General features: G+C 38.4%; 1 protein-coding gene across 1 annotated transcript in view; it reads right to left on the bottom strand.

Moving 5' to 3' along the window:
• Positions 1–18,645, bottom strand: part of atf7a (activating transcription factor 7a) — a 68,003-nt gene extending 49,358 nt beyond the window's left edge. The window contains exon 1 of the mRNA XM_022676878.2: positions 18,573–18,645. The gene's annotated coding sequence lies outside the window, so the exon portion shown is untranslated. The remainder of the gene's footprint in view (positions 1–18,572) is intronic.
• Between the last annotated feature and the right edge of the window lie 4,402 nt (positions 18,646–23,047).

Here is a 23,047-nt window from a genome sequence, read left to right as displayed (position 1 = left end):
GAGAAATGTCTGAAATAACAAAAAAGATGCAGAGCTTTCAGACCTCAAATAATGCAAAGTTGCAAAGAAAACAAGTTCCTACTCAGTTTTATAAAGCTCATAAAGTTCAAAAACCAATAATTGGTGGAATAACCCTGGTTTTTAATTACAGTTTTTATGCGTCTTGGCATCATGTTCTCCTCCACCAGTCTTACACACTGCTTTTGGATAACTTTATGCCTTTACTCCTGGTGCAAAAATTCAAGCAGTTCAGTTTGGTTTGATGGCTTGTGATCATCCATCTTCCTCTTGATTATATTCCAGAGGTTTTCAATTTGGCAAAATCAAAGAAACTGACATTATTTATTGCACATTTGCACTGTTTTATTGCATTACTGCCACTATTTGCACTTCTGGTAGATACTAATGGCATTTTGTTGCTGTGTACCTGTACTAAGCAATGATAATAAAGTTAAATCTATTTATCTATCTATATATCTATCTATCTATTTATCTATAATCTATCTATGTATCTATATATCTATCTATGTATCTATATATCTATCTATTTATCTATAATCTATCTATTTATCTATAATCTATCTATGTATCTATATATCTATCTATGTATCTATATATCTATCTATTTATCTATAATCTATCTATTTATCTATAATCTATCTATAATCTATCTATGTATCTATCTATAATCTATCTATGTATCTATCTATCTATCTATCTATCTGCAGAGGCACAGTGTATAAACTTCTTAATTTGTGCATGCTTATTATTTCAGGGACAGATTCATTCACATTACAGACAGTTACATATCACTCACATTTATGAATGCAAACTGTCAAACAAGCCAAATCTGTTCTGAGCAAAAAAAAATCAGAATGGATTAATGAAGTGTGCAACATGAACACACTCATAAGGGCCAATAAACAATCATTTTCCAACTGTCCAAATTTTCACAACTTTCTCTAAACACTTTCCCCCACCACAATAACCCTAGCCCACAATTCCCCACGGCCAGTGACAGCTTCTGCTGTGGAATGGCGTGCAGTCCAACTCCAAATTAGCCTCCACGGCAAAGATGCCAGGTTCTGTTTTCCATAAAGAAAATAACGGCATCTTGTTTGCCCCTGAAAGGCCCTTTCCTTCCAGCTGAGATCAAAGTGACAACACAAGCCAAGCAGCTTGATTCCTAGCAGACCTCACAAGCTCAACAAGCAGGCCAACAGCCCGGTGCCAAGCCTTTTCAAGATGGATGCAATCCACACAACCTATTTGGACAGAGATGTGCGAGAAGTTCATTTACAAATGAGCAACACCACCCACTCATTATACCCTGTGTGAAGAGCCTCGTCCAAGAAAGCTTCAAGCTGAGGACGAAAAAACTGACAACATTCGCCATGTATTAGCAAAATACTGCAGTGCAGCAGATCTGTTAGACTGAGAGCAGTCTACAATAACTGTAATACAACCGACAGCCAATAATAATCATACAGTACTGTTCAAAACCAACTTTAATTTACTTATTCCAGTTAAAATTACCATTCGATACAAGTTATTCATTTTTAATGGAATAGTTTCTGAGGAAATTAGATAGAATATAATCCACTTGCATCAATAAGGAGATCGTAAGCAGGGGGAAAAAAATGAGAAAAGTCGTTTTAAAACTGATTTAAAAAATTATACAAACACATCAACTGTCCAATACCTGGTAGACCACCAGAACTACATTCAAAGCATTAATAATTAAAATAATAAAGCTTTACTCTGTTTTAGATTTAAAAAAAAAATCCACAGGTATTCCTGTCTTTTCTGAGACAACTGACCACTGTGGGTCTGAAAGGATGACTAAGCTTACTGATACCAGGAAAAAAAAAATAAGATTTACTGTTGAACTAAAATAATACTGTCCTGAAAAGAATGAAACCTGTAATAAATGTACATACTCAAACATTTTATAATCTACACACAATATACTGTAGGTCAGAGCAATCTGCAGAAATGTTTATTGATCTTCAGTGATCCTACTGTTATGAAGAACAATACACTGCGATACGATGCGTATATTATAGGTATCCTGGGTAGAGCTGCACAATATACAGTTTTAGCATCATCACAATGCAAAAGCATTATTACAAAGTCAGTTTTGCCCGATATTGTGGAGCCCTAATCCTCAAAATACTATAATTCTTTTCTTTTCGTCCCCATTTTCTCCCAATTTGTCGTTTCAACTGTCCAACACATTCAGCTGCTAGTCAGATATATATTCCCGATCACAGGTGATGCCACAACACGAGGGTGAAGTCAACCACTTCCTCTTTTTTGAACTGCTGCCAAGTAGCATCATAGAACAATCGGAGGAAAGCGCGGCGACTCGGTTCTGATACATCAGCCCACAGACGTCTTGTGCTGATCCACATCACCCTAGGAGTGATGAGGGGAGAGACCACCATCTACCCACCCAGAGAGAGAGCAAGGCCAATTGTGCTTTTTCAGGACTCCGGCAGCTGATGGCAAGCTTTTCGTCTGATCAGGATTCAAACCAGAGAACCATCATAGTGTCAGATACTAAAATTATTTAAGGCTGGTTTATACTTTTGTATAGAGTCCATGCGCTGTCTATGGGCGGGGAACATGTTGGTCAGCAGACCAATCACAGTTGCTGCTGTCCACAGGGAAGGTGTGTGCCAGGCCACGGCCAATTTCTACTTGTGCATCGAACCTACTGTACTGTAGGTACAGTAAAATAAATTGGCCTGAACACTGCATGCATCATAAATGGAATTTAGATCAACTAAAGAGTCTATAGCCACTGTATAAACTGCACAATAACAAATAATATTGGATCTTTGCCCACTGTGCCATTATTCAGTTTTATTGATTTATTTTTGTTGTAGTAGATTATTTCTGTTAATTATTCCTCTTGTATTTTATAACCTATCTGCATTATTTGGTTCAGTTCTTCTTGTTGGAAAACCTCGGAAACACTGAATAAATACTAGGATATGTATCATGCATCATTAAAATGCTTCAAATATTGTGATACATACTGTGCATAAAATGTTTTGCTACAGAGCAGCCAACTAATTCACATTTACCATTAACAGCTAAACAACAGTCACTTGGCGAGAGAGAGAGTAGCTTAGGATACTACTAAACAAGCTGAAAACACAGACAATCAAGTCAAAACTGTTAGGACTGGAACTCAAGTCAAATTGAACAGCTGTGTTTGTGTGTGTCATTAACATTTTGACTCTGGGCATTAGGAACGGCTATTTGGCTTTAAGCTTTGTAGGTCTGGTGTTATCCAGCTCAACTGTTTTTAACAGCGCCGACATGGAGTTGTGCTCCTTTATTAAGTGCTGAGTTGTAGAACTTGTGAGTGAGGATAACATCATCTCAAATATTAATATGATACATAAAAAAATCACATTAAAAATGAGTTATATTGCTTTATAAAAATAATAGAAATAAGTAGGATTTAAAGTCTAATTTAAACAGAGCTCTTGGTACAAAAGCCTGAAACCAACTGTTTGGCTTGAAATCTCACCTAGAGATCATGAGAACAGAGGTCTTGATCTCTGAATCTGAAAGGCTGGTGTCTATCTGTCTTTGGTACAACTCTGAAATCACCAATCTGGATTAAGACTAGGATTTACAGTTAGGAACAATAACTATTTTTTTATCAATACTGTATGTTGTCTGAGAAATAATTGTGATAAGTGGTATGATTGTCATATTAAGATTAGTTCATGACACTTATAATAAAGATAATACTCTATTTATCAATAAAATAGTTGCAGAAATACTTGCATCCAGAAAGAACAACCAAGAACAATACATTTAGACTAATATGGGCTATAAGTCTTGGTTATATTTATTGAGCTATACCTACAGAAATAGTGTGTAATGCATGTAGACATTCCCAATGATGTCCTTCAATAATCCATCCCATGCAGGTTAAATATTTTCACAAACTTTCTGCAGATTTTGTAGTAGTTTTGATTGTTCAATAAGTTTTAGATCTGGTGATTCAGCTGGCCATGTTATAGTATCTTCAAGGCAAGCTCTTGAGACAGCAACAGTACATGAACGAGCATTGTCTTGTTGGATTAGTCATTCAAAAAAGGTGAGTGTGCATTTAGAAAAGGTAGAATGTTGGGTTGTCAAAGAGTCTATAATTAAGACCACAGGACCCACACCATGCATGACAGCAAGCCTTATGTACAACAAAATGATCTTGGTGCTGACTGAAGGCCTTCATACACAGATTTGTTGGTCGTCTCCACCAAGGCAAAAGCAGGACCCGTCACTCAAGACAACCAGCTGCTATTCTGAATCACTCCGTGATTCCAAGTCTTTGGGATTCCTTGTGTTACTTGATTCCTTTTGGGTGCAACTATTTTTTTGACAGTAAGTGTATAACAACATTGGGGTTGCACAATACAACCAAAGTGTATATCCCAATATATAATTTTAATTTTAGTTGATAAAATATTCTGATATCAATAAGGAAAATATTAAAAAAACAAAGAAAAATGCCAAGTAAAATATTTTGTAAATAATGTCATACGGATATATTGGAAATTTGTTTTAAAATGATATCACAGCTATTGAAGCATTTTATATTATGTTGTACACTGCCTGGTCAAAAAAAGTCACCACCAAAAAACAGGCAAAACTGAGGAATCAAATTATTGTAGTATTAAAATATCTCAAATATTCCAAATATTTCTAAAAACGGGCAAGCTGGCTATTTTTCTGCTAAACAGGTAATCACTAATCTTCAGTTAGGTTCGCTAACCCTTGCTAATTAATTTACCACCACCACTAGCATAGTAGAGGCATTCATCTGGAAAGGTATATATATATATATATAGACTGATCAGCTACAGAGTAAGCTTACTCATCGTCGCTTGTCACTTTTTGTTAATCTGGCAACCCGTGTGAGCTTTACGTCTGGGGAGAAGGAGACATGGCAGAAAACTCTTTCTAGTGTTTGAAAATTGGGCTCCTGGAGCCATTTCACACAATCGCTCACATTTATTACTGACTGATGTCCCATTCATCTGAACCCACTATCAAACTTAACAAAAAACACATAACATGACACATATTATTAATGTATTGAAATAATTTCCAAATATTATACAGTAAGTTGAATTAAAAATGTAATTACTTCGACAGAGATATATACAGTCTTATATTTACCATTTACACACAGTGAGAAACACAACATCTGATAAACAACAGCAACAGAGATTGTCTTGAATAAATCAGCTTTGTGAAGTACACAGGTCTGCTCAGAGTCTCTAAACTGGTCCACTAGACTCGGCCCGGTCGACCGCAGACAAGCAGCATCTTGCTATTAACTAAGATTTCTCCTACTCAGCAGGTGGACAGCAGAGCGGCCCGGCTATAATCAGCCCCGGGCGTGCACTGTTTGATGCCGCCTGCTAGGAAACTGACTAAACAAACTGTATTAATAGCTCACGCTGCAGCCAAGAATGAGGAATCTGGAGCTTGAGTTGCCAGAGGGTAGGGGAGACCCCACAAAAAGTGAGACAGAAAGTGGAGCTGGGAGAGTGTGTGGAGTGTGTGCGGGTGGAATGAATGGTTGTGGAAGGCATTTAGTAAGGCTTGACTAAACTCAGTAAGTAATATAATACAGGAAATCGACAAATCCTGCACCTAACAGCTGGGGTTATGCATAGGGCTCAGCCAGGATCTACTACTCACTCAACTAACAACAATAGCAAAACCACCACAATCTGATACTGGCTCGACAAGAATCCAGAAGCACAGCCTAACACTATGTTCATGGTCCATTGCCTCAACTGCCAAGTAACAGACCTACCAAAAAATAACCTATGAACACATAGAATCCCTCCTTAATCTAAGCTCACTTCCTTTAACTATGGCAACAACACACTTACCTAAGCACAATCACACACAATAAATCACATTATAAGTTGCGTGAGCAGAACACAGCAACCACTACCATCTGATACTGGCTCGACAAGAATCCAGAAGCATAGCGAACTATGTTCATGGTCCGTGCCTCAACTGCCAAGTACTCAGACGTCTACAAAAACTCATGAGACAAATTATTACAAGAGCAGGACCACACCAATCCCCTTCATCCAAACTTAAACACAAACTTCAGTGCAAGCTCTTCTCAGGGGTCATCAGGCAGGCACCTTCCTTCGTCAGTGTTTCGCTGAATTAGGCCCACGACACCTCCAGAAGGCTCAACAGTGAAGTCTGGCGTCCCAAACCCACCCCCCTCCAAGCTTGCTGTAGAAGCACAAACTCACTCCCTTCCCCACACAGCCTCAGCCCTTCTGAACCACAACCACTGACTAGATCTTTCAGCTACATCTGACAACTCCTTCACTACAGTCCTTAGCACACAACCTCTAATTCCGAATTCAGACAGCAGTCTTGTGGCAGACTTCGCAACAAAGCCTCTAGTACCTACCTCTACCGGTCTAATATACGCTTGCCACCCACGCTCTCTCACCTCAGCCACCAAGTCTGTATACTTCAGCCTTTTCCTTTCATAAGCTCCATCTACCTCGTCTTCAAACGGAACAGTCAGCTCTATAAAATACACTATCCGCTTACTTTCAGAGTACAACACTACATCCGGCCTCAAGGTTGTAACCAGAATGCACTCTGGGATCTGCAGTTTACTACCTACATCCACTAATAACTTCCAATCTCGTGCATTGGCCCACTTACCAGCAGTTTTCAAGCACTGTGCTGTTTCTCCACTATGCTGCCCCTCACGCACAAACGTTATTACCCTACTGCAACCTACCACGGGCATGTTATTAACTTCTAACCGTTTCTTATCAAGTGCACCTGCAAGAGATCTAAGTACCTGATTATGCCTCCATGTGTAGCGCCCCTGGGATAGACTCACCTTACATGCCGACAAAATGTGCTTCAGCGTGCCACTTCCTGCACATAGCTTACAACTTGGATCCTCACCCACCCACTGAGCAAGGTTTTGTGGCGTTGGCAGAACATCATATGTAGCTCCCAAAATAAACTTTATACGGCCTGTATCCAATCCCCATAACTCTCGCCAGGTGATTCTCCGCTTCTCTACACTTTCCCATCTCATCCACTGCCCCTGTTTACTCTGCCCTGCTGCTTTTGCCCTCCTTGCTTCCTCCTCCTGCTCACGAATAAACCCTGTAACCATACGCCTTTTCTCAGGTGATGTGGCCTTGCCGAATGCTTTCCAAGAATCACCTAAACCTAATCCTGCCCTCCCATTTTGCACCTGCCCCACAACATCCCTGTGCTCCAGTGCCCTCCTTGCGGCTTGAGTAGCTTCTCGAGCATTCCACTTTCTCCCAGACCTAGTCACTGGTGCTGTTGCTTTAACCAGCCCGTCTTTTGACCCTAACAACTGCATTTCACGTCCTACCTTAGCACATTTGAACTCCTCAACCAAGCTCGTCAACGGCAGTTCCAGCATCCCTCTCCCACACCACGCCACACTACTAAGGCAACGCGGCACCCCCAACCATGTCCTTATAGCCTTGCTCATAACCCTTTCTAACCTCTCAACCTCAGAAATCGGAATATCATAAACTGTAAGTGGCCACCTTAGACGAGGCAACAAACCAAACTGCAGACACCACAATTTTAATTTACCTGGCAGAAAAGACTTATCAATTCTATTAATGGCCTCCACCATTTCTGTCCTCAACCCTTCCACCTGCTCTTTATCATTCAGTGCTGCAGTATACCACCTACCTAAACTCTTAACTGGCTTTTCCAATATAGATGGTATGACTTCTCCCTCCATCATAAACCTTTCTTGTATCAATTTCCCTTTAACGATTGATACACTCCTAGACTTGCTCGGTTTAACTTTCATCCTAGCCAGCCTAAAATTATCATTTAACTTCCCTAGCAGTCGCCGGGTACATGGCACCGTGGTCGTTAATGTTGTCATATCGTCCATAAACGCCCTAACTGGTGGGAGCCGGGTGCCATCATGCAGCCTCTCCCCGCCTACGACCCACTTAGAAGCCCTAATAATCACCTCCATTGCCATCGTAAACGCTAGCGGTGAAATTGTACAACCTGCCATTATACCTATTTCCAGTCGTTGCCAAGATGTGACACACTCCCCTACACTAAAGCAAAACTGTATGTCTTCAAAATAGGCTTTAACTATCCTTGAAATCTCTTCTGGAACCCTAAAAAAATTGAATGCCTTCCACAACAATGCATGCGGTACCGAACCAAAAGCATTAGCCAGATCTAAAAACACCACATGTAGATCCTTTTTCTCGGCTCTTGCTGTTTGAATCTGATGCCAAATCATACTATTATGCTCTATGCAACCAGAAAAACCTGCAATTCCTGCCTTTTGTACAGACGTATCAATTAAATTATTTCTTTTCAGGTACGTTGCTAGTCTACGTGCAACCACACTAAAGAAGATCTTACCCTCCACATTCAACAAGCTTATGGGACGGAACTGATCAATAGCTACAGAATCCTTTTCTTTTGGGATAAGAACACCACCTGCTCTGCGCCACTCCTTTGGAATAATCCCCTTCTTCCACACTATAGCCATTAGTTTCCATAGAAACTTCAAAACATCTGGTGCACTTTTATATAATCTATATGGAACCCCATTTGGCCCTGGGGCAGAACCTGCCTTTGCAGCCTTCACCACCTCCTGAACCTCACTCCACCTAGGGGGGTTAACATCCATTTTCCACTCTATATCACCTAACGGAGGCATGTCTGCTGGTAGGTCCAGGTCGCTAGACCTTTCCTTCTCTGTGTAAACACTCTTAAAGTGCTCCTCCAACTCCCTCTTTCCGACCTTTAGATTTCCTGATTTCTCCTTACTAAACAGACTCTTAACAAACCTAAATGGATCTCTAAAGAACTCTATCCTAGCACGCTCCTTCTTCTTCCTCCTTTTCCTCATAGCCTCTGCTCTCCGCAATTTTACCAACTTACTTCTCAACTCCTCCTGCAATAACTCAATGCCCTCTCTTTCTGCCTCATTCCCCTTCTTCCACTTCTTTCTGAGTAACCTTGATTCCTTAACCAGTAAAAAACAATCCATTCACATTCTCAATGAGTGGGCAGAGATTATAGATATATCTATTTTTACTAGAGTAACACAAACACTATAATATCGTTGCTCTTATATAAAACATTTTAGCACAATTTATAGCATCTTTGAACCAAGTATAATGTGAATTGGGCAGCTGTTCATGCCTTCATGATAAATGGCCTGACAGAAATGCTGAACACAGAATTCTATAGAATAAGAGTGTTTCCTTCCCCTGAAAAGTATTTTTGACATTTTTTACAGTTAAGCATTTTAAAATTACATGAAAGGTTCTGCATGGTTTAGTTGTAAGTCTGTTCTTATTGTTTGACCTTAATTATAAGGCAAAATAATAGTTAATTTACTTGATTACTGATACATTTGGGAAAATAAATTGTATTATGTGCCCTTGACTATTACTATATCTAGAAAACACAACACTGAACTTTGGGATATATGTTCACATGGACAATTCTAGGCATACATCAATTGTTACCATAATTACCCCCACTGCTCTGTCCACCGTGGGTGCTAATGTCTTTTTTATTTATTTCTGGTACTTAAAGAGTATTTAATGAAAATTAAGGATTATATTTTTTGACTATATTTCATAATATAGTTAGGATGTATCCTTAGATATTAGGTTAAACCACTGGCAGAGCTTCAGTCAGAATGTTGTTATTTGAACTGTGAGGTAGGTCACAGTAATCTGTGTGTGCTGTGACCTCCAAGTCTGCCCACCACTATTCCCCCAGTCCCAGTTCAACACCCTGGGTTGCCAGGTATAGACAACAGCACACAGACAGTATTTTGCAACCATGGAAACAGGCAAGCTGGCTATTTTTCTGCTGAACAGGTCATCACTGAGCTTCAGTAAAGTTTGCTAACCATAGCTAGGTAATTTACCACCACCACTAGTGTAGTAGAGACAGGCATTTGAAAAAGGAACATATTCACTGATCAGCTAAAGAGTAAGACTCGTCGTCGCTTGTCATTGTGTGTCAATCTGGCAACCCCTGTAAGCTTCAAATCTAGGGACTACGAGACATGGCAGAAAAGTCTTTCCCACTATCAAACTCAACAAATAACACATTATTTCTGATTTTCATCCCCTTGTCATGAACAAGCTGGCCAGTATTTACAGTGCTCACAAGATAACACCTTAGAACTTATACAAGCATGGGCATTCTCACACCATCCCTTGGCATAACAATTCCTGATCAATTAACACACTGCTATCCGATGACTTGGATTGTCAGTGTAAAATAGAGCTGGTTTCCCTGACATGGTTTAAACCTAGAATTGGTCTAAATCACATTGTCAGTTGTGACCCAATATAAGAAATTATTGACTAAATTTTGCTTTCAATGGAAAATTTCTAATCAAAATGCTGTGTAGGCTCAATCCCTGTTTCGGAAACTGTCCCATTATGCAATAAAGGTAAGAAGATTTAATATGAGTGTACAAAAAATGAATATATCGAAGTATCACAATATTAAACTATTCTTTTACATGTAGGGTTTGAGGTTCAATGGTGGACAGTGGTTCAATTTGTGCAACAGCATTGTACTCTGTCCTCAGACCCCACTGTTCTTATTGGAAAAAAATAAAACTTACATTTCTTACTTTCTTACATATATAATGTTCCTATACTTTGAATTAAAAAAAGTCTTGCTTACAGTATCAAATAATTAATTGTAACCGGTGTATCATGATGTGCATCATATTGCCAAGGTTTTTCAGATACACAGCCCTATTAATGAACTGTACTGCAAACAAGACCGATAAACGAAGGCTAAATGAAGTGAACTGAATTTCCTGCCATCAAAAGATCCAGTCTGCATGGCTGGTATGGATTTATGTGACCTCGGTGAACCTGAGCTTTGGTATAGGGAACAAATGAAACTTTATATGCATGTCTGCATAGCTGCAGCATGCCCAACATTAAACCCATGCCAAGGCAGTAGACAATGCAGCCCAAAGCCAGAGTCGCATTCTGCTATGAAATGGGAAACAATCCGGTCCCGAACTATTTATAAAATGGATCAGTGGCTCGAGTTGTTTATGTAGCCGCTAGAACTACAATGTTCTACAATATAGTGACAGCTAATCTTCAGCAGAAGCCCACACAGAACATGGCAGGGCTGGACTATATATCTCCGATATGACTATATAAAACTCTGCTTGGATCTACTATATGGATTTACCGCAGTGTGAAACATTTTTCTAGATGGTTCAGATTTTCAGACCAATTACAGAAGGTTGAGTCAGTCTTTAAACAAACCAGATAATAAAAGAACTGGTGTTGTGCTGAAACCTGACTCCACTTGGTGTGCAGGCAAATCACACAGCTGTATGAACACAAACGCTAAGACTGAGAATTCATGTATTTTCTCTAACAGTAGATTAACCCTTATTTATAAACATAAATAAAAGGAATCTAAGGAGAATCTTTTACACTCATTCTGCTGCAGGGCAAAAGTGTGTACCTAAAGGGGGGCAGATTCTGACAGAGAGCTAGAATTTGTCACAACAACTGACAAAGCAACTCAAAGCCAAACTTATAACCAACATCCTACAAACCAATGAATATGAAGTACAGTGAGACTAAATAAACTGTAGTGTGAAACCTAAACTAACCGAAAAAAATATACTCAGTATAACAAAATCTTGAACCTTGGTGCAGACTCTGGTCTGCACTTTCAGGTGTGAAAACGTTCTCAGGGAGTTTAGATTGCTATGTTTCAATAAAAATATTGATTATTGAAGCCGCATAATGATAACTCTGCATTTACACTGCTCCGTCACGTCAACGTAAATCAATGCACTGGCCTCTTTCAACTGGTCGCACGTGGGCATTACAAAGGTATTCCCTGCATCCTCCAATTAAACAGTTTTAATAAATGGGAAATGGTTTTATAAAAGTTTTATTTACCATAAACTATTAAATATTAATATATATTTATTAATATAAATGTTTGACTGAGCTTCATAACACTGTCTAGTGAGCAGAGGCATATAGGCTAACAAAAGCAAACTTTTCCAATTAAATTATACAGTATATTCATATTTTCAAAACCCACCAGAAACCCCAACAATTTCAACAGCCTTTCTCCACGCTGTATTACACTGATCAGAATCCCTGTAAATCAGCAGGGATTGATCATAAAAGACAGGCAAGCCTAAAATCTCAGTGATTGGCTTTTCTTTTCACGTATGAGGACACGTATGAGACAAACACCTGCTCTCTGATTGGACAGACGCATCATGCTGGATGGATTCATTTGCATAAAGTTTACCTCAGCTCAACTTTTCATCGCATCGAATCCCTCGAACTCGATGTGTCAGACCTATGATCCACCGCACCGACTGTGTCTGAAGAAGCCGAAGCTTCCTATTGAAAATGAATGGGATAGAGGGCTGTGTGTTGATGCGACATAGCAGTGTAAATGCAGCTTAAGATACAATCAAAACAATCCAAACATTGATATATTGTCCCACCCCTAATCCGAGTCTTCATCTTAAAATCTAACAACAAACATTGATAACAGAACACCGAAGGTTTATGCTATAATGTGAGATATTGGTAGGATAGGGCTCCACGCTACTGGAAAAAAAATTACATTGCAAATGTTCTTTTTTGACTATATATTATCGCGTTATTAAACAATGCAGGGCCTACGACGTCACCAGCCCCACCCCCACCCACGCACTGTCTCGCATCCAGACCGATCAGGAGCTGAGTCAGCACCACGCTCTCAAAACCCGAGGAAAACAGCAAAACAACAGTAATCGTCCCTTTAATCAGGCTTTTAAACGGCTTTTTAAAAAGGTAAATAAGAGCATTTTTCTGGAATTAAAAGCGTAAATTCAGCTGTAACTGGAAATATCTTTGCAAAACTGTGCTGAACTGAGGTGCACAGCTTTCGACCATGTGGATGGAGGCCCCCCTCACGCCTCTCAGGCAGCAGCAGCCTCACACAGACACAGAGACAGCGCTGTGTATCTCCATCTTGTGTCAAGATTTAAAACATTGCAACATGACATGTTTGATTTAATTGCACGTGCTGCAATGAGACTGTTGCACATGCACACATTGTGATGACTACGCTTAAACTATATATCGTGCACTCCTAGTACTGGCAAACTGATTTTCGGCAAACTGATTTGCTTAAATAACCAATGATGAAATCAGATCCTCAATCATCGCATTGTGTAACGGCAGTAATACCGAAAAAAACACAACATTGTCCATGAACAGAAGGTGTCAAAGACAACTCACAAGTCCCTTCATCATGGGAAAGACCACAAAATGCCCCACAGACTTCCTTCCTTCATCTCTTTATTTCACATGCTGTGAACCAGACCAGCGCAGCCCGTGGGTTTAATGCCAGAGCAGAAGAAACCGAGCGGCAGGCCTTCGCAGCTAATTGAAGCAGTTTCAGTAACAGCTGCAAAAGTGTTCAAAAGGTGCCTGAGAGTGTATTTCCTCAGAGGAGGAAACGTATTGTGTATGGATAATTGATTTTCTTTTCTTTTTTTAGACGAGTGCAGGAATTAGATGGATTCCTCTGCTGACCCATATTTGCACTTCAGAATCTGTTCCTCAGACATATAGGTTAATAGGTGATGACAGGAGAGGAGATACGTGGGAGGACTTTCACAGCTCAAATGACACTAGGCGTTTCACTTGCATTTACCCCATTTTATCAGCCTCTCCTCTTACACTGAAGTGCTGCGACTCTGAAAACTCTCACACACTGCAGGAACCAACCGCAGAGCCAGAAAAACTCCAACAGCTGGAGTTCCAGAGAATCAACCAATTGGAAAGTGTGTGCGTGCGTGTTTTAAACATAAATATTGATCCTTTTGTTATCGTAAACAGAAGAACCACACACTAAAGTTAAAAAACAAAAAGCTTGTGTGACTTGTCACCATTATTATGGTCACTACTACTACTTAAACAAGGCATATATAAACATATATAAGTAGGTGTGTACTTAATGTACTAGTGCATCTCAAACAATTCTGTTCAAAATGTGAAACTCATATATTGTATTGATACATTGCACACAGAGTGATCTGTTTTATGCCTTTTTTATTCTTTTATTGTTGATTATTGTGGCTTACAGCTAATGAAATCCCAAAAATCAGTGTTTCAGAAAAGTTTAATATCATATCAGTTGCTGCTTTTGGCAGTGTGGGCAGTGTGCCACGTCCTGCTGGAAAATGAAATCCACATCTCCATAAAAGTTGTCAGCAGAGGGAAGCATGAAGTGCTGTAAGATTTTATGGGAAAACACTGGACTGACTTTGACATTTTTGATGCATAATTCGATGTCTCTCCAAATTATTACTGATATATATAACTTCACACTAGACCTCAAGCAGCTTGGACTGTGTGTCTCTCCACTCTTCCTTCAGACTCTGCTCCCTTGATTTCCAAATAAAATGCAAAATTCAGTGATGATCAGTGATGGTTTGGAGTATTAACTACACTTTTCATGTAGTTAATACTTTTTTGGATGTAATTTCCTTTAAGCTAACCATTTGACCTCTCACTTAACAACTAAAAACAGCAGGTCTGCTTTTAAAAGAATAAATGACAGTATTAATGTTGTCACTACAGCAAAAAAAAAGAAAGCACAGGAAATGCGCTAGTGTATTTCACACTTAGATTTTGCACGCACAGCTTTAGGTAAAGTTTGGGTAGAGTAATTTGCATCCTCTAACCAGCTATGGTTAGGTCTGTTGCACAAAAACAAAAAAAACTCAAAGAAATGCTTCAACTTAAGTCCTTTGGAGATCATCTCATCCTTTACTCCATAACCTATTTACAGTAAGATATTTTGACTACGAGTGCCCAACCTTTTGCACATCAATGTACGTCATCATACAGTAGTGTGAAAAAAGTGCTTCCCCCTTCGTGATTTTTTTATTTTGTGCATGTTTATCACTCTTAAATGTTTCAGATCATCAAATAAAATTAAATATTAGTCAAAGATAACACAAGTAAACACAAAATGCAGTGTAAATCTAATAACTGGTTGGGACACACTTATTAGCAACAACTGGGGTGTAGCTTTTACACCATATGTAATGGGGCACACACCCTACAAAAAGTTTGACTTTTGTCTTGGCCATTTTTATCCAGTCTCTTTCTTATGGTTGAGTCACAAACGCTGATATTAACTGAGGCCTACTGTTCTTTGGATGTTGTTGTGGGGTCTTTTGTGACCTTTTGGAGGAGTTGTTGCTGTGCTCTTGGGGTAAATTTGGTCGGCCGGCCACTCCTGGGAAGGTTCACCACTGTTCCACGTTTTCGCCATTTGTGGATATTGGCTTTTACTGTAGTGCACTGGAGTTCCAAAACGTTTGTATCATACTGATACATCTTAATTACTTGCTTTCTCATTTGTTAAGGAATTTCTTTGTATATTGGCATGAAGTCTAGCTTTTGAGTATCTTTTGAGTATCTCTACTTAGCTTTGTCAGACAGGTCCTATTTAAACAATTTCTTGATTAAAAAAATGTGTTTTTCACACAGGGCTCTGTAGGTTAGCTCTATTTGAAAACTTTGTTTGCACTTTTGGTAGGTATATATTGACTAGGACTGTACCAACATTTAAGGAGCATTAAATTACTTTAGGATCCAATTTATCCAACAGCATAATCACAGATCACATTTTTTGTCCAAATTGTGCAACCCTAGTACACCTGATCACTGCACTCCAGGGACACCCCACAAGCTGCTTGATGTTTTGCAGATGTTCTAACACAGTTATCTAGCCATCACAGTTCGGCTCCTGTCACAGTCACCGCTCACCAGTTGCCTAAAACATGTATATATGTATATTCCACCCTTTAACAGTGAGATTTTAGTACTTAAGTACAGTAGTGAAGTAGTTTTAATTCATTACTATACATACTTTTACTCATATCGTTGTTTTATGTGTGTTACTCGTTACAATTATAAAAATGTTAGGAATCATTATTACTGCCAGAGTGGTAGATGCTCTGCATGCTCTGATGAAGCTCCTCATCATTGAGTGAATCAAGAGATCAAGCTGATCTTATATCACTCTGAGAACTTTCCACTGCTTTCTGTAATAACTACATAACACACTACTGTACAGTACTGCGTTATGCAGTAATTACAGGAGGCAGTGGGAAGTTTTTCAGTACTTCCGTCCTACATTTTACAATAAACTACCTGCAATTCTTAAGTACAAAAAAATGCTCAATAGTACTTAGTACTTTTACTTAAGTACTTTAAACATGTCTGGTTATAATAAACTATTTTGCCCAACCCCATGCATATCTATACCCACTTAAAAGGAAATCTATAAAGCAAAATGTTTACCAGGACTACTTGTGCTGGGATTAAGTCTATAGTCTAGGATTAGGCTGGGCTTAATCCCTGTCTGGGAATCTGCCTTCTTGTGTTTAAAGGGACAAACAGTGGCTATCTGTCCCATCACTGAGCTTCCAGGCTAAAAGCAACACCAACTTCCAGCCACCCAGCCGCTGTATTTTCCCGCATGCGGCTGCCCCAGAGCCCCCTTTTTTGCCATGTCCACACTACAACTACAGTTTAAAAAATTAACAGTAAAGGCATTTAAACAGCTTAAAACAAAGAGACCATACCACTTCTGGACCTCCTATTACCATTACTCTCCTTTAGACGGAAAAATCCAGGTCCAGAATTTTAAAATTCATCCCAACTGCCTGGGCATCTCAAAATAAAGACTTCTGTCTGAAAATAATACATAATCTCAAAACATCAAAAAAATACCCAGAAATTATGCCAAAATATAAAGATAATATCTCAAAATATTGACTCGGTATGCGAGGAAAATTACATAGCACCTCAAAATAATAAAAAATACAGTATCACAATCTATCTCAAAAATATATAGAAATAATTCCACAACAAAAAGATAGTGTCTGAAAGAAATACATTACTTCAAACTGCCTCAAAATATCTAGAAATAATCCCACCACAATATAAAGATAGTATCTCAAAATATTAAGAAATCATCTCAAAGAAATTATTTAGCATGTCAGGATAATGGTACAACACCTCAAAATAATGATATTAAAATAAGTAGCTTATAATATTGAGAAATTATGTTAAAAAAAATGACTTAGAATGTAAAAAAAACACATAGTATTTTAAAATAATGACATTGCATCTCAAAGCAATGACTTAGAACCCCTAATTTACTTAGTATCTCAAACTCTCAAACATATCCGAAAAGGATCCCACTATATAAAGATAGTGTCTCAAAATATTAAGAAAGCATCTCAAAATATTTATGTAGCACCTCAAAATAGTGAGGTGCTATGGCATTTACATGCCTTACATGCTAAATAAATATGTTGGTATACATAATAGTTTATAATATTAAGAATTTAAATAAAAATAATGACTTCTGTCTGAAAATAATACATGATCTCAAACCATCTCAAAATATCTCGAAATGCTGCCAAAATATGAAGATAATATCTCAAAATATTGAGAAAGCATCTCAAAATATTTAGTTAGCATGTCAGGAAAATTACATAGCACCTCAAAATAATTACTGTGTAAAAAAAAAATATACAATAGATCAATTTATCTTAAAAGTATATAGAAAGTATCCCACAATAAGTATCTTATGATATTGAGAAATTATGTAAAATGATGACTTAGCATGTCAGAAAGATCTCAAACTATCTAAAAAATCCAGAAATTATTCCACAATATAAAGACAGTATGTCTAGGTGCACTATACCCATTTAAAGGTCAATATATAAAACACATGTTTACAAGGATTACTTAGGCTGGGATTAAGTCTAGAGTCTGGGACTAGGCCTGGAAAACTGCCTTCTTGTGTCTTAATGGACAAACAGTGGCTATCTGCCCCATCACTGAGCTTCCAGACACCCAGCCACCCAACCGCTGCCTCTTCCCGCATGTGGCCGCCCCAGAGCCCCCTTTCACGGCCGTGTCCACACCAATCAGAGCCCTGGAGTCTCTCTAAACGTCCAGGCTTTGAGAAAACAACACCAGGAGTTTGTGAAAAGGTTTGTAAAGGCTTTAAAACAACTAAAACACAGAGGCTATACTAGTTACATAGGTTAGTTACTTCTGGAGCTACTATAACTCTTTACTTTAGATTACCAAAATCCAGGTCCGGAACGTAAAAATCCGCTTCAGGGTTTCGTTCCAACTACCTGGGCGGCTCTGCTGCAGCTCAGAGCCGACCAGGTAGTCGGAACAAAACCCTGGGGCGGATTTTTACGTTCCGGACCTGGATTTTCCCAATTTACCTTAGCATGCTAGCTAGCGCCCCGTAGCTAGCCCCAAGTTGTCAACACAGCGAACACGCGCTAAAGTTCACTTTTCCCCGCAGAGAGCCCTTCACAGCCGCGCTAAAGCCCCCAGTAAACCCTAGCGGAGTTAATCTGACAGTTAGTTGAATGTTTACAAACTCACCTCGGCGCCTCTCTCTCTCTCTCCCTCTCTCTCTCTCTCTCTGTCCTCAGTTGGAATCCGACACTCCCCTCCCCGCGAAAATCTCGCGAGACCTCGCGTGCACAATTTCACCCCTTCCACCTTGAGGCGGCACTTTTTCGTGCTTGTAACAAAGACTGTTGAATCCTGCACCCACTGATTATCTGATCATCTACAATCAAAGGGAAAGTAGATAAAAAGTAATCAGTATGTTAAAATAATTACTTAGTGTGTCAGAAAAGAACACTTAGTATCTCAAAAAGTAATAACATTACATTAATGACATGGACAAAAAGATCAATTTAAGATTTTTTGGTTAATGTATTATATTCAGAACATTAGTGATTATTTTGAGATACTTAGTAATTTTGAGGTAATAAGTCATCACTTTGAGAGAGTACATCATTGGTCAGTGTAACGTTTATTAATTCAATTTTCTGACCATAAGGCTAAATGCTTAAATAGAAAATTGAATGTAAGAACTTATTTCATTTTTTTATGTTGTGCAGTTTACAATAAATTAGTTTCCGTCAATTTTTTCAATTTTATTTTTTTCATCTCTGCCCCTCACAATCCAAAAAAAATGAATCTTTTCTTAATATTGTAATTTGCCAATTTTTGCATTTTTTTATTTTACCATCAGATTTGTGTTACAAGACACAAAACTGGCCAAATCTAATAATCAAGAGGAGATTCAACTTTTCATTATTCTTAAAATTCTGTTAGGCTAAAATGAAAAACTTAATATTTGAAAAAATTGGATGAAAACTCATTTCTTTTTCATTTTGAATTTAGCTTGATACAGTCAGAAAATTGAACTGCTAAATTAGTTTATTTATTCAATTTTGAAAAATTTGAAAATAAAAAATTTGAAAATAAAAAAATTAAGTGTAAAACTTTATTATTTCATATTTTCCACTATTTATATAGAGGAAAATAGAAAAGGTTTATTATTATTATTATTATTATTATTATTATTATTATTATTATTATTATTCCATTTTTTTATTTCTCCCCCTCACAATCAGAAATAAAAAAAAGATTTATATTATTCTTTTTTTTGCATTTTGTAACAAAAAAACTCCTTTTTTCAATTACTTTACTTTTTAGCAATTACATTACTTTGAGATACTACATCATCTTTCTGACATGTGAATGATTATTTTTAGATTATTTCTCAATATTTTGAGATGATGTGTTATTTTTTAGATAATTATTATTTTAAGAAACTGCATCATGCCAAGTAATATTGAGGAAGTCAATATTAAAATTAATGTAAATATAAGTATATAGAGATCGGGTTTTTTTGGTATATCGTTCAGTTGACCCCTGCTGCAGTGTGTGATGAGGTAAAGACTGAATGTGTGAATACTAATAGTTTGATCAAAGATAAAGATTCATTTTTCATACATGGTGCATCGTTGTTTTTTGCACAATTGACTGTCACATGTTGTGCAGTGGATGTCTGTTTTTATTTGTTCGCCTTGTCCTTCAAACAGCTTGAGTCCACTGTTGCCAGACCAGTTATTTGCTGTAATAAAATGAGAAATGAAGAGAAATGTGCGGAGTGTGGAGTTCCCCCAGTGCACTGAAGCGATGCTGAATATGAGGCATCAGACTAAGAACTAAAGAAGGGTGTAGGATGTATCCTTAGCAAAACAAACGTCACTATAATGATCTGCAGAACAGAAAGAAACACAAACGTTTTCCCCCTAAACGTAGAGGAAGGTCGGGCAAAGGTTAATATAGCGTAAAACGAAATGTGGATATTTTATGTACTAAAACAGGACATGCCAAAAGTAATGGGACAGCAGTATACACATTGATCTGGAATCTGTATACATTATGAGGTGTTTTCTTGTGAGTGAGGATGACCACTGATCTTTGTGCTCATGGCAAAGCGAAGTGAACTATGAGAGTTGGAGTTGGAGGTCTGATAGTGGGTGCAAATGGATGGAATATTTAACATTTCTCAATCCAGTGTCTCATGTGCATTAAAATAGAGTATTTAAGGCATTATCACCCACAGTGGACAGTGCAGTGGATGGTAATGATCATGCTTGGCAGAAACTGGTTAGAATTGTCTGTATGAACAGACACATTTGGAAGTAGGGATGTGGGCCAATGCAGGAAGCCTGGATTTAAATGTCTATACTTTCCGTGTACATCTGTGGCATCACTGACACAAAAACTTTAATAAAACTATAAATTTAAATAGTGTATTACTCTATTTGGACCAACATTACATAGAAATTAAAGGCAACAAATTACACATCTTTTTGCACAAGTTAGAATAGGTTTATGGGCTCTACAAAACATGTCCATGAAGTTCTTTGCACAAAATTATTCTCACATAAAGAGATCTCACCATCTATATTCTCGCCAGTCACATTTCCTTTCAGAATAACTCGTTTAAGGGCTCTTTTACTCTTTAAGTGTTTAGCTTGTGCTAAATGGCAAAACAAGAACAAGCTAGTTCATGCTTAACTGCAATAGAAGCACAAAACTCATTATTTAAAAGTACTTATATCTCTCTTATCTGCAGACTTGCCACAGACAGTAGATACAGATCCCTCCTTAAAGCTCACCTTCCGCGAAAATCCAATTTTTCTTGTTTTTTGTGGAATACAGTAGGTCTCTCCGAGTTGAATGTGTACACCTGCACATTAAACTGTTTTGCAGCCCCCATTGTCTGCAGGAGCTAAGCAAAGAAATCCCCCCTCCCCCCCTCCGAAAAACGGGTGAATTTTGAATTATCTTTCTGCCTACGTAGGCAGAAACTCACAGACCCGCCCACCTTGGCTCGAGAAACTCCCAGAGGCGGAGCTGAAGCGACGCAACATCACCGCTCATCAGGAGGTGGGAGGCAGTGAGCGGCAGAGCGGCGGAGGGGCGTCGCAGTGCTCCTAGCCAATCAGAGGAGAGATATTTGCATGCTGTTTGCATGTATGAATATTCATGAGCAAAGCTGGAATCCGGTCATTTTCTACACACCCCTAAAACAGTCCATTAAAAAAGAGCTATACAGAGACACCTGAGCACTTTTTTTTTACAAAAACGGCTCACATGTCATTCATTCATACTAGAGACCACAACTAGACATTTTAAAATGAAAGAAAAAACGACGGAAGGTGAGCTTTAAGACAAAGTCAGAAATGACAGATTTTCAACTGATCTAGTGAGTGGGGCTCTGGTTGGGATTGACAGGTGAGTGTGGTGGTGCCAGTTTGGCTCTATGCAGGTTCTATACAATTTGGTTTCTATGCAGGGCGCCATCCAAACAGCTTATAAAAGCAGCTGATTCACAGAAAACAGATAAATGGATTTTGTTTTGTGCTTGGAGTGTTTATAGGTGCAGTCTAGACCCCAAAGTAGAAAGACAAATGCAAGCACAAAGTGAGTTTTGCATAATATTTCCCTTTTAAATATCAATTTCTGTTTACACATGGCATTAACATGCGTTTTGTATCTGCATAGTATCTAGATGCATTGACCAGAATCTGTTTACACTGATGTGTTGTGTAGAATGTGAACAAAATCGGTCTCTGACCATCTCTGAATGTGGTTTGAGGGATCCAATTATAATCCAAATTACAATCACATGTCTTTGTGGTGTTTACACCTGACTTTTTATGCAAATAAATAAAATCTGAATGTGATCCAGTAACTAGAAACACATGTTAATGTCAGGTGTAAAAAGGTCTTTACACATTTTCCTCAAAATGTGTACCGGTAATCCAATGATTAATATACGTCCTAGCTGTGAACAACAAATGTGATAAATGGTTGGTAAGGAATTGCATGATTCATAGTAAATCTTCATAAAAGAATAAATATAACACTGTATTTAATGAAAAGGCCAGACGTTTTATCTAACAGTCTCTTTCAAAATGTATAACCACCGCTGACGTCAAGCCGCCAGCTCATTATCTCTGCTCTCTGAAACGGTTCTCTCGTTTTTCTTTTTTTTTTTTTTTGTGAACTTAAGAAGGAAGCAATGCCGTTAAATATTTATCTATCCCCGACCATAATGTCTTGCATAATTGCTGGATCTGTTCCAGGCTCCTGCATGTGGGCACTGTTTTAGATAGACAGAGTGTTTACAGCAGGTCAGCCCGGCCCTAACACAACACGTCCTATGAAGAATCTGTATTGATTTTCTCATACGGCCAAACTGCAGCACCAAAGTACATCTGTTTACACCTGATAAAACAAATATGCATTCAGATTCTGATAGTGTGACACAACAAAATGGAGGTGTGTAGAACGGAGGAAGTTAACGGAGAGAGGGCCTTTATTCCGTCCTAGTGCCGTTTCCTTCCTGAGCGGTTTATTCCTTCTCTTAAAGAGGACGTCCTGTACTTAGTCAAGCGGCTAAAATAGAATAAAACAAAAAAGCACAAGCCCTGTTGAACAATGGGATTAAAAACACAATCTCTATATGCACTACAGTTCAA

This window comes from Astyanax mexicanus, chromosome 13, assembly GCF_023375975.1.
Source record: "Astyanax mexicanus isolate ESR-SI-001 chromosome 13, AstMex3_surface, whole genome shotgun sequence".
Classification (NCBI taxonomy): domain Eukaryota; kingdom Metazoa; phylum Chordata; class Actinopteri; order Characiformes; family Acestrorhamphidae; genus Astyanax; species Astyanax mexicanus.
Note: the sequence above shows the minus strand (reverse complement) of the source record. Positions and strands in the feature narration are given on the sequence as shown.